The sequence below is a fragment of the Camelus bactrianus genome, chromosome 11, assembly GCF_048773025.1.
Source record: "Camelus bactrianus isolate YW-2024 breed Bactrian camel chromosome 11, ASM4877302v1, whole genome shotgun sequence".
Lineage (NCBI taxonomy): Eukaryota > Metazoa > Chordata > Mammalia > Artiodactyla > Camelidae > Camelus > Camelus bactrianus.
Window position 1 is genome coordinate 13,626,227 of NC_133549.1, and position 10,875 is coordinate 13,637,101.

The 10,875-nt window shown below is 49.4% G+C and overlaps 2 long non-coding RNA genes across 4 annotated transcripts; one reads left to right on the plus strand and one right to left on the minus strand.

The window, feature by feature from the left end:
- Window positions 1–571: 571 nt before the first annotated feature.
- On the minus strand, window positions 572–5,481 carry LOC123619028 (uncharacterized). Of its 2 annotated transcripts, XR_006727543.2 has the most exons (5): window positions 5,362–5,481; window positions 3,766–4,797; window positions 2,330–2,705; window positions 1,760–1,878; window positions 576–1,006 (listed from the first exon to the last, which is right to left on the minus strand). It is a non-coding gene; the product is annotated as an uncharacterized LOC123619028 (long non-coding RNA). The 2 variants fall into 2 exon arrangements; XR_012509973.1 differs by having other exon boundaries at window positions 572–1,006; window positions 2,330–4,797.
- Window positions 4,354–6,382, plus strand: LOC141579042 (uncharacterized). Of its 2 annotated transcripts, none has more exons than XR_012509976.1 (2): window positions 4,354–4,488; window positions 5,256–6,382. It is a non-coding gene; the product is annotated as an uncharacterized LOC141579042 (long non-coding RNA). The 2 variants fall into 2 exon arrangements; XR_012509974.1 differs by having other exon boundaries at window positions 4,355–4,488; window positions 5,137–6,382.
- Window positions 6,383–10,875: the final 4,493 nt, after the last annotated feature.

Below are 10,875 nucleotides of genomic sequence, written 5' to 3' on the forward strand. Positions count from 1 at the left end.
AACTGGGAGGCGGCAGCAGGATTTCTGGGGTAATGTTCTATTTCTTGATTTGGGCAGTAAGTACAGTTTGTAAAAAAAAAAAAAAAAAAAGTCACCAAGCTATACGCTGTACTCTCTTCTGTTTGGATGGTATATACTTCAATAGAATACATATTTAATTTTTTTAAAAGAAAGAAGACATAGGGCCAACAATAGGAAGCAGCTCAGCACAGAGCAGGGGGTGAGGGATCAGAACCTAATTCAGGGAAGGAGAGCTGGCAAGAGTCGGGCAAACGCAACCCGGAAGGAGTGAGCAGAGCTTAGGAGTGGTGCGACAGCTGTTACCCCACACAACCTGGGCTCTGACTCTTCTTTTTGTGAAGGGAGCAGTAATTGGGGTTGTTTGTTTGTTTATTTAATGGAGGCACTGGGGACTGAACCCAGGACCTCGTGCATGCTAAGCACACGCTCCACCACTGAGCTGTACCCTCCCCCACCGGGGCTCCGATTCTTGTCTGCCATCTACTCCCTTGGACCACCTAAGTGGGCTGGATCATGGCTTCCTCGTTTACAAAACAGAGATAATGCAAGGCCCTCAAGGTTTTTGCTTGACACAGAAAATGGGCTTAATAGACATTAGTGATTAATAACAATAGTCATTTTACCTCAACAAGAGCAAGAAAGAGGGTTGCTTACCACACTTGCTATAGAGTTCAAGCTTTGGGTTTTCTGAAGAGTGGATAAACCCACTGACGTGAAGCAGGGGCCGAAGTCAGGGCTGAACACGCATCCAAAGGGACTCAGGTGAGCTCCCGAGTCCTGACGAGGTGAGCATCTCTGCAAGGTCCCAGCAGGGAGGTCAGTGGGGATGGAGAAGGAAGCTGGACCTGATGGGGTCATTTGTCCCATCCATCCCATCCATACGACCACTGATAGTATCTCCCGTCTGCGCCTGCTCTGCCCATCAGGAGGTGGGGCCTGTTTTTCCTCTCCTTGAATCAGGGTTGGCCTTGGGACCAGCTCTGACCTGCAGATTGAAAAAGCAGTGATGTTGCGCCTGGTAGTTTTCACTCTGCCTTCTTACAACCCAGAGGGCATGCTGTGAGGCAGTCCAGGCCGTTCTGGGATAGAGAGGAGAGGCCCTGGTGGATGAAATGCCACCTGGAGAGAGAGGCCACGTGGAGGGGAAGCCAGGTGTCCCACTGATGGTCAGGCCAGGGGCCCAGCCTTTCTTCCAGCAAGGCGCAGCTGAACGAGGACACACGAGTGAGCCTTGGCCAACAATTTGTAGAGCATGAGAATTGCCCATCCAACCCATAGAACTGTGAGAAATAATACATAATCATTGTTTGAACCATTAGGCCTGGCTACAGAGTCAAAAGGTACAAACTTCCAGTTAGAAAAGAAGTAAGTCCACAGAAGGGCTGAGGGGACCAAGCTTCGACATGTACCTCATGGCCTTGGCTGTGTCCTTGTGGGGCCTGCCAAGGAGATTTTCCAGCAGAAGGAGGAAAGTACCCATTGACTTATTTTAAGTGGGAGGAGGAGAAGAAGAAAGAGATTAGCTGAAGAAGGAATGGTTGCCAGAAGGAGGGGAGACACTCCTGGAAACTGATGATCTCTAAGACACCTGCTCCAGCTGCTGTTGCTGGAAACAAACCCCTGCCAAGCTTAGTGGCGGAAAACACTCTTTTTGGATTCTGTGGGTCAGGGCTTGAAACGGACATTGGGGCCTCAGCTGGGGAGCCTGGAAGGTGGGGGTGCATTGCTGGTGTCTTACCCACAGCCCAGTGGTGGGTGCTGGCTGGCGGCTGGGAGCTCAGCAGGTCTGGACCCACACCTGGAGCATCTCCACGGGGCCTCCTCACCAAGCCTGGTCTGGGCTTCCTCACAACATGGCTATAAGTTTCCAAGAGAAACAGGCAGAAGATGTATCATTTTTTTATGGTGGTAAAAAGATAAATAAATAACATTGATTATTTTAACCATTAAAAAAAAAAGGATCTATCCTGTCTTCAAGCAGAAGTTAGAAGATACATTTCTCAACCTCTTGGGTTGGAAAATAAAATCGTGTCTTATTTTCAGCATCTCTAGTGCCTTTGAACTGTTGATGAAAATAATCAATAAACAACCAGTAAGCAGAGAAAAGAGCTTTACGTGAGCCAAACCGAGGACGAGCCCGGAAGCCTGCTTCCCAGGCTACTCTGTGAAATTGCTCAGGAGAAGCAGGACTTCCAGTGGTTTTATGTCTTGTCAGAACAAAGGATATTAAACAAGTCAGGGGTACATTTCTTCAAACAAAACAAAACAAAACAAAACAAAACAAAACAAAAAACAGACCAGCACGTACCCGGTTGAGTCAGTGTGGCTTTGGCACCTGGGAAGGTGGTCTTGTCATCAAAGGAGGACCAGTGCTGGCATCCAGGAAGAGGGGCATTTAATCTCTAACATGGACATCCTTTACTTCTGGTCTATGTGCCCTTTTCTTAAATAATTGAGGCAGATGTACAACGTCTGTTTGACAGGCCGCAAACAGGCTATTTTAGTTAGCATCAAATTCAAGGTGACTCATGGATAAGCCAGAATGACTTCCCCAGACTGCAAGATATGAAAATCTCTTTTATCAGAATACAGGCAGATGTGGCGCATGTGACATTCTAGGACTTCCTGTCTCAGGACGTTAAAGGATTGTAGCTTCTGCTTTCACCCTCTGGGGATCCAGGTGTCTGAAAAAGGAATTTGGGATAGCCCACTAAATTCTAAGAGGCCACACGGAGAGCAAAGGTCCAGCAGCCCCCTGTAGGGCTCCCTGCACCCTGTTCAGGAAGCCATCTTCCTCGTCCCAGCCCTGGGGAAGTCGCAGCTGAACACAGCTGCACATGTGACCTCAGCCAGTACCTCACGGAGTGAAGCCAAGTCTCCCCCCTACCAGGCCCTGCCCAGATTTGCAACATCACGAACAAACAAATGGTGGTGCTTCTTTCAAGACACGAAGGGTTCAGGGGGATTTTATGCAGGAGACAAGGACAATACCTGATGCTCGCCAGCACGCAGGCTGTGACGCACTTTTCAGGCTCATTTCCCCAGTGCACAAGGTCCTAAAAGATCTATTCCTCCCGGAGAATGATGTGGAAAAATCTCCATTTAGCTACAGAGCCCCCCAAGTGGCTGGACAGTGAGCTGCAGCCTCCTCCCCCTGGGTCCCTGCAGAAATTGCTGCGGAGTCAGAGGGGCCTGTGCGCTTACAAAGTCATCTGATAAAGACCTCGTTCATTCAGTTCTGTAAGGAGTATACATTAGCTATTTGTATAGGGTTTGTTTATTTTTTTGAGCATTATATCTTACCGTCAGTTTTGTGCTACCAGCAACTAATGGCTGTTTAAAAGAAGGTTCTGAAATCTCACTCTGGCTTCTAGAATTCTAGGGGAGAAAATTTTCCAGGAGCATATTTCTGTGCATCACCCATAAAAATAGCCTTGCTTTCCTGTCTCCGATTCATTTATTTATGTAGAATGTACTTAAGGAAAGGTACTGGACCACCGTAAGATGTGGGAAGACATATTTATATGTGGGCACATGGGACAACTCTACGTATATTCCTCTCCTGCTGGCTTGTAATCCTTTTCAGGGCAGGTTCCAAGTCTGTCTTCTCTTTGTTTATTTGTCTGATTTTAGCACAGTGCCTTGACCATGGAAGGACTGAATAGGTATTTGTTGTCTGCTGAACAAAAGTGTTAAAGATGACCACAGAAGAGTTGGATTGGGGTAAATTTTGCTAAAACATACCCTTTAAGTGCATAAACTCTATCCTCTTCTGGGGCACATTTCCAACCTCAAATACTGATGACGTCTACAAGCTCTGTTTTCTAGTCCACAAGCAGGCTGGTGGGCCACTCCAAGCAGGGAAGAACACGCGACGTCATCACATTCCCGGTCCACGATGTGGTCACAGGCACTCCGCTCCCATCCATTCAGCTCATATAGTCTTGGCCGACAACATCATCTGAGGTTACCGCACTGTTCAGGTGTCCTGCGTCATCATTTTCCATTCCCTCCACGTCTGCAGTCTCATTTTAGCTGTGAGGATCATGGGGCATGTCTGTAATGTCACTTGTGGGGACACCGGGGATGTTTGTTGCTTCTGCAGTCCAGGGCGCCCACTCCCACTCCCACTCCGAGTGTCATGTCCATGCGTGTGATTTAGAAGAAGAGGGTCTAAACATTTGCCCGCAGCAAATGTCTCAAAAAGAATGTGAGAGCAAGGCAGTTTCTCGTGTTCAGGGACAAATTCAGCCCCAGTATGTAGGTAGCTGTAACCCGCGTCACCTTCTCCCTAGAGTAAGTGACAGTGGAAAAAAAAATCCTCCCCCACAAGGGCACCCAGGGCTTCAGCGCCCCCGCGACTCCTGCTGCAGCTTCAGGCTGCCGTCCTACCGCGTCCCCACCCAGGAATCTCTCTCTAGGACAATCACTTTCATTTTATCGCGGTTCTGTTCCAGGTCCATAAACGTAAGTGGGGAGGGGGGGAACCACCCAGAAATAGCATCAGAAAGACGAATAAAGCAGTGGGACGAAATCCTTTCTGAGAGCTACATGGGCTTTATGGAATTTCCTTTCTTAATAATCCTCAGGACGGTCAAAAATAGGCCCCGGCTGCCCTTTCGGGCTCCTGAGGAGTCCTCGGTGGCGGACCCCTCCTAACCTGGACACCGAGCGGGGCAGCTGGGAGCGCGCCAGGCGGGGGTCCCCTCCGGAGCAGCTGCGCAGGAGCTCCGTGCGCTCAGCTTGGCCATCCTCCCTTCGCCGGTTGCCCGGTTTCTGGAATGTTAGAATAGTAAACAGTTGTTTCTCAGAGACAGAGATCGGGTTATTCACAGCCTCGCATGCTAAATTTAAATTTAATAAAGCTCTTTCCCAACAACCCAGATCAGTGATTCGCAACCCGGGATGGGGGCGTGGAATGGTCCGCCGTTAGGAGGCTGGGGGAAGAAACCAGCAGGGAGAGTTTGAAAAGGCACCGGGGAGACTCTGCCCCTCACCTGCAAACCCCGGCGCTTCTTCCGAAAACCACTGGCACAGATCTTGGACTTTTGCGGGGGGGGGGGGGGGGTGGTGGTGGTATCAGGTTTATGTTTTGTGTATTTATTGTTTTTTCAGTGGGGGTACTGGGGACGGAACCCAGGATCCCCCGCGTGCTCGGCATGCGCTCTGCCGCTGAGCTGTACCCTGCTTGCATCTTGGATTTTGATGGAGGCCTTGTCTGGCTTTTCCTGCAGTTTGCCCACAATGCTCCTGACACATCAGAACGAACCCCGGAGGCACTTAGGGACGGTGACACAGAACTCCCTCCCCGGGGCTGCCTGTGAACCTTCTCACACTTACGTGGGGCTGACTGTTGACAACAGTTGACTGAGTGTCTTAGGTTTGATCCTGGGAGCTGCGGAAGATTGCAGGGGTAAATTGGGACGTCATCCACCACGTCTTCCGTCATGCCTGCAGAACAGGTATGCTGCGCAGCCTGGAGCAAAAGCCAGACGTGGAGGTCACGCATCTTCCCCGCTCCGCATCCTTCTCTTGTGCTGTGAGCTCGGGAGGGAAGCGCCCTCCGTGCAGAGAAGCCTGGGAGAGGGAAGCACAGACATCACTTATCTGAGCCATAACCGAAACGACCCTGTGACTTTTTGTTGCTGCTGTTGGTTTTCCCTTTAACCGAGGCCCTGGGGATCGAACCCAGGACCATGAGCACGCCGAGCATGCGCTCTGCCGCCGAGTTATACCCCACCCCCAACCCCCGCTGACTCCTGCATGTTAGGGAGACCAAAATGAGCCCGTGTATCCAAAACCGCTGGTCGCTTCCTGTTTGGTAAGCCATGAAGAACTGCCCGTGAGCGTGGGGAAGACGGATTCTTGGCCCTCTGGCTAACACCTGAATTGGCCATTTAGTTATGCAAGTAGAAGGCAAAACCCAAAACTGGAAAATGAGACCACGGCAGACGCTCACTTGCTGGTGGCTAACACAGGGACTTCCAAGCTAATGACCACATCTACGCGCGGCGGTTCCCAGAGCGGCCCGAGGCCTGCGCGGGTCGGAGCTGTTTTCCCAGCACTAAGACGGTGCTGGTCGCTGCCGCTCCCGTCCTCTCGTGAGCGGACAGGCAAGTTTCCCCACGCTGTACGGCGTGGATAATCAGCCTGCAGGAGCAGACAGGAGACTTCAGCTGCCTTCTGTTAAGATACACGATAAAGAAACGTGCGCCAAGGCAAAACAATGCTACTGTACTCATTTTTTTTGAAAAATAGTTATGTTTCATAAAAATACATTCTTTGTGTGAAATGTATGTCACCACATAATGGGTTCGCTATGGTTTTTCTAAAATGAATTAATAAACATTCATCAAATTTCTCAGGTTTCATATGGTAAATATTGAGAGGTACAACCTTGATAAATAAGAAGTCTTTGTGGGGGGAGGGGATAGCTCAGGGGTAGAGCGCGTGCTTAGCGTGCACGGGGTCCTGGGTTCAATCCCCAGTACCTTTATTAAAATAAATAAATACGTAAACCTCATTACCTTTCCCCCAAAACAAATAAAAAAACTTCATTAAAAAAAAAAAAAAGAAGTCTTTGTGGTTCTGCTATAGAAACTGTGGAAAACGAACAAAGGATCAGGAAACAGGAAAATAAACACTATTTGTTTAAGCCCCTGTGAGTCTGGCTTTCTGGCCTCAGCCTCCCAAGCACGGCTAATGCATTCGGTGACTTAAGAAGCTCTAAACGTTACACCCGTGACAGGCAGGACTGTGGATTTTGGTTGCCTTGAGAAAAATGTCTTACTCCATTCTTTCCCTTACACAGACTTAGAGACGACTCTGTGCCTAAAACCAAAAACAACACACACAAAGAAACTGTGTGGGATGGCAGGGCGGGTGTGCTTTCTGAGAGCTGCTGACAGATCAGTGGCTGGGCGGACGACGGTTTCCTGCCCACCCAGTGCTGCCCAGGGACCCACGCGCTGAGATCAGCCTCTCCCTGGGGGCGCCTCACCGCTCCGCTGGGACACAGGACTCTGCTTCCACACACTCGGCCCTTTATCTCTGATTCTGGCTTCTCCAGCTTGGTGTTCCTCTGGGTTCTCAATGCTGCTCAGCGTACAAGTTCAGGTGCACTCTCTCCATCTGTTGCATCCCCCATCAATCTAGGTGAAAACTGTTGCTGTTGGCTCTGGCCCCTGGGAACCTAACAACCACCCGCACCCCCAGGAGCTCCTCGGTGGTCGTCTGGCCAAGCCAGCCCAGCACCCCCATGCAGGGGAGGAGCAGGGGATCCGGCCACTTTCAACGATCAGACACCCTCATCCGGGAAAACGACGTGTGAGAAAATAATGTCTGGAAACAGAAGCACCTGATCGTTTGTCACTGTTCCTCTTGTCCTGAGTTGCGGTCTCTGGCCGGGGTCCCAGCAGACGGGACGGCAGGTGGGCCCGCCTGCCTCGGCCCCTTTCACACTTCTCTCATATTCTTCACAGGGCACACCTCCTTTGGGCCTTATTTTTTCCCCTTAAGATTGCCTACGTTTGCTTTTACACTGTTTCACAGGTGGAAAGTGTGTGTGTGAAGGAGAAGGCGGGGGGTGGGTGGATGGATGGCGGGGGTGGGAGACGGGATGCCCCGTTGGACTCCCCCAGACCCTGGTCGTCAAGGCTGGAGAGTCCCTCCGTTGTCAGAGACGAGCTTCCGGACCCGGGACGGAAGGACTGCACAGGGAGTGACGTGGGGTGTGTCCTGCTCGGGGACAGAATGGACTGAGTTCACACCCATTCTTCTGTTTCTTTGCACCAGTTTCTCAGGCCCTGGTTCTCTCTGTCAGGTTTCACCTCTGTAGGATGCATGCGCTGTCTTCCATTTGTTTGCTACAAAACTTAATTTCTGCCTTTCACTCCTAGACGGAGCCTCACAGAGGGCAGCCAGTCTGGCCGGCACAACTCTGGCCCTGGGGGTTCCCTTCCCAGACGACAGGGGGCTTAGACAGTGCTGTTGGGACATCTGTGATTAAGCGCTGTCTCTTCTCCTCCCCCTCCTCCCCTTCCCACTCCTCTTTCTCTTCCTCCTTTCTTTCTTTCTCTCTCTCTCCTTTACACTCCTTCTGAGGAAGGGCAAACGGTGAACTGCTATGTGCTGCAGGAGCACAACCAGGGAGGGGCAGACGGCACACCTGGCCTGTGCGCGCAGACTTTCTCACTGACCACACCTGAGCAGTTCCAGGGAGCCACGTGCGGGAGGAGAGCCGCCCCCGGGCCCTTGTGTCCTCCCTTCTTCCCGCTGGCTGGTCCCTCAGGTGCACTTTCTTCCTGTCTGAGGTCTGTGTTCGGGAGAGAAGGTGTGTCTGGATTAAAAGCACAGAAGTTCAGGACTCTGACCGGCTCACGAGGGAGTCTAACATAGGATGCTGACCTCATGACCTCCACGGCCCAACCACATAAAGAAACTGTTGGTGAAAGAGGGACGGCGAGGGCCTGCTGAACTTCAGACCCCGCGCGTTCCGGCTCTCCTGCGCTCCAGTGCTGCACAGATTCACAGCCGAGGCCGATCCGGGCACTAGGGAGAGCTGACCCTTACGTGTAATTTCGTACTGGAAAAAGGAAATATTAGAGAAAGAAAAAAAGAAAAATCACTGGACAAATAAAGAAGATGAAGGGGTTTCTTTTAGGTTAACAATGAAAGAGGCAGACTAAAAGCCGATTCCCCAAATCTCAGGGAATATTCTTTTATCTCTAAGGATTATAGTAGGTCCCTGGAAAAATGGGACTGGAAGACTTTTTGTATTGCAGTTAAAAAAGCAATGATATAACTCAGTTAAAAATAAAATAAAATTTAACAATACACCTCAAAAATAAAATTCAGTGAAAAATATCACTCAAAAATAAAGTTAAATTAAAAAAATATAACTCGCTTAAAAATTAAATTAAGAAAACGCAAGGAAGGAGAAGGAAGGTGAGGAGGAGGAGGACAAAAGAGTAAGAAGAGCACGAAGGAAAAGGAAAAGGTAAGAGGAAGAAACAGGCGGAAGCAGAAATGATGTATCTAATGAGCAGTAAATTGGTATTTTAAATATAAGTAGTAATAAATGGTAACATGCTACATACATACATTCACACTCAGCATGTAGTTATTAATATACCTTGCAAGATCACTTGGTATCCATGTTTAATTGGAAAATATTTAATTGCAATATCTATTTTATATATACCTATATATAATTACATGTGGGTTTTTTTGCCTGTGTATCTCCTCTGTTTGATTCTAAATTCCTTAAGTCAAGACCAAAGCACCATGACCTGTGACCTGCATGGAGGAACTACGCAGTGTTTTCTGAACAGAAAAATTTGGTTCACCAAGTCAGACTTTACGGATGCCTTTTGATACACGTTTTTCATGCCAAATGCACGGCATCCTCAAAGCACACAGTTACCAAGCCACACATTTTCTTCTGACGTTTGTAAGGTGCGGATGCACAAGGAGAGGACTTTAGAGCTGAAAGTGTAAAGCTTGACAAAAGGTGAGAGAGATCAAGATTGAATCAAGTTGAAAAACAAAACAAAACAAAAAACAGACTCGGTACAGCTGGGCCGCGGAGTACGACGCAGCGATGGAAACACAAGGCAGGCCAGTTGGACGCCCTGGTGCGAAAGCCCGGTAAGACGTGCGGGTAAGGGCCGCCCTTCTAAGCACCCCTATTTGTGTCACTAGTGGTCCACTCTGCTAGTGACACAGGATCAGCCCCCTCGTCTTCTCACATCTAGTGAGTCTCACAGTCCTTTACTTCGAGAACTGCCATTTTAATTCCAATCCACAGCACGGCACTGGCATCCAAGGCCTGTTTCTAGTTTCTCGCTGCTCTGAGTCCTTTATGTGTATCACGTCCTTGGCTCACCTGCATTTCTCAGGACAGTTTCAGCCAGCAGTGAAGCCTTCACATAATTTCACTACCTAAACTGGGGTTTTACTATTTTTTTTAATGGAGGGACTGGGGATTGAACCCAGGAACTCATGCCTGCTAAGCATGTGCTGTATCCCTGAGCTATTACCCACTCACCCCACTGAACTGCATTTAAGCCTCCTATGGAAGAAGCTGCATTTTTGGCATCTTTGTAGTCCCAACAGGTAAGAAGCGTGTAATCAACAGGGTGGTCGTTCCTGACCCTGCCCCTTCAGATGCATGCTGGCTTGGAGACACATATCCTGGTCACCCTGCGAGGGACTGTGGACGATGATCATGGCGAGAAGCATCCTGCCCACTGCCTCTCATCTGGCTTCTTTCCCACTCTTTCCTCTCCCCACGAGACCTCCAGATTTTCGATGTTTGTTTCTGAAAACCCGAACCAAACCATTCATCAGCGCTTCCTTCACAGGGAAATACAGAATTGTCGTTTTCATTTCAAGCCCAGTAGAATGTTAGCGTGCGACCGTCGTGTCCTGAGAAGCTGTGTGCCAAGTCCTGCTCTCCTCCTTTGGGCTCAGCTGACAGAGACGAGGGCAGAAGCGGTTTGGCACGGAGGTGACGTGGAACACACACCGTACTCTTCGTGTAGCCTGAGCTACCCCTGTGGGTCTGAATGTAAGCGCAGGACAAAACCAGCAGGTGACACGATGGGACAGCAATTTAGTTCCCTGATATTTTAAAGCATCATTATCGTGAGTAGCCCGAAGGAAGACATGGTTTTGGATGTCAGTTGTCACTGGTATCAAAGGGATTAAGAAATCCAAATTTTATTTAGTCCCTAAGCAGTCAATTAAGATGGGATCCACCAAAGCAATGGGACTCGAGGATTTAGATTCTGGTTTCAGTCCTTCTGAAAATAGCAGATATTGCCTTGATCTGAACTTAGCACAGCCCTCTCG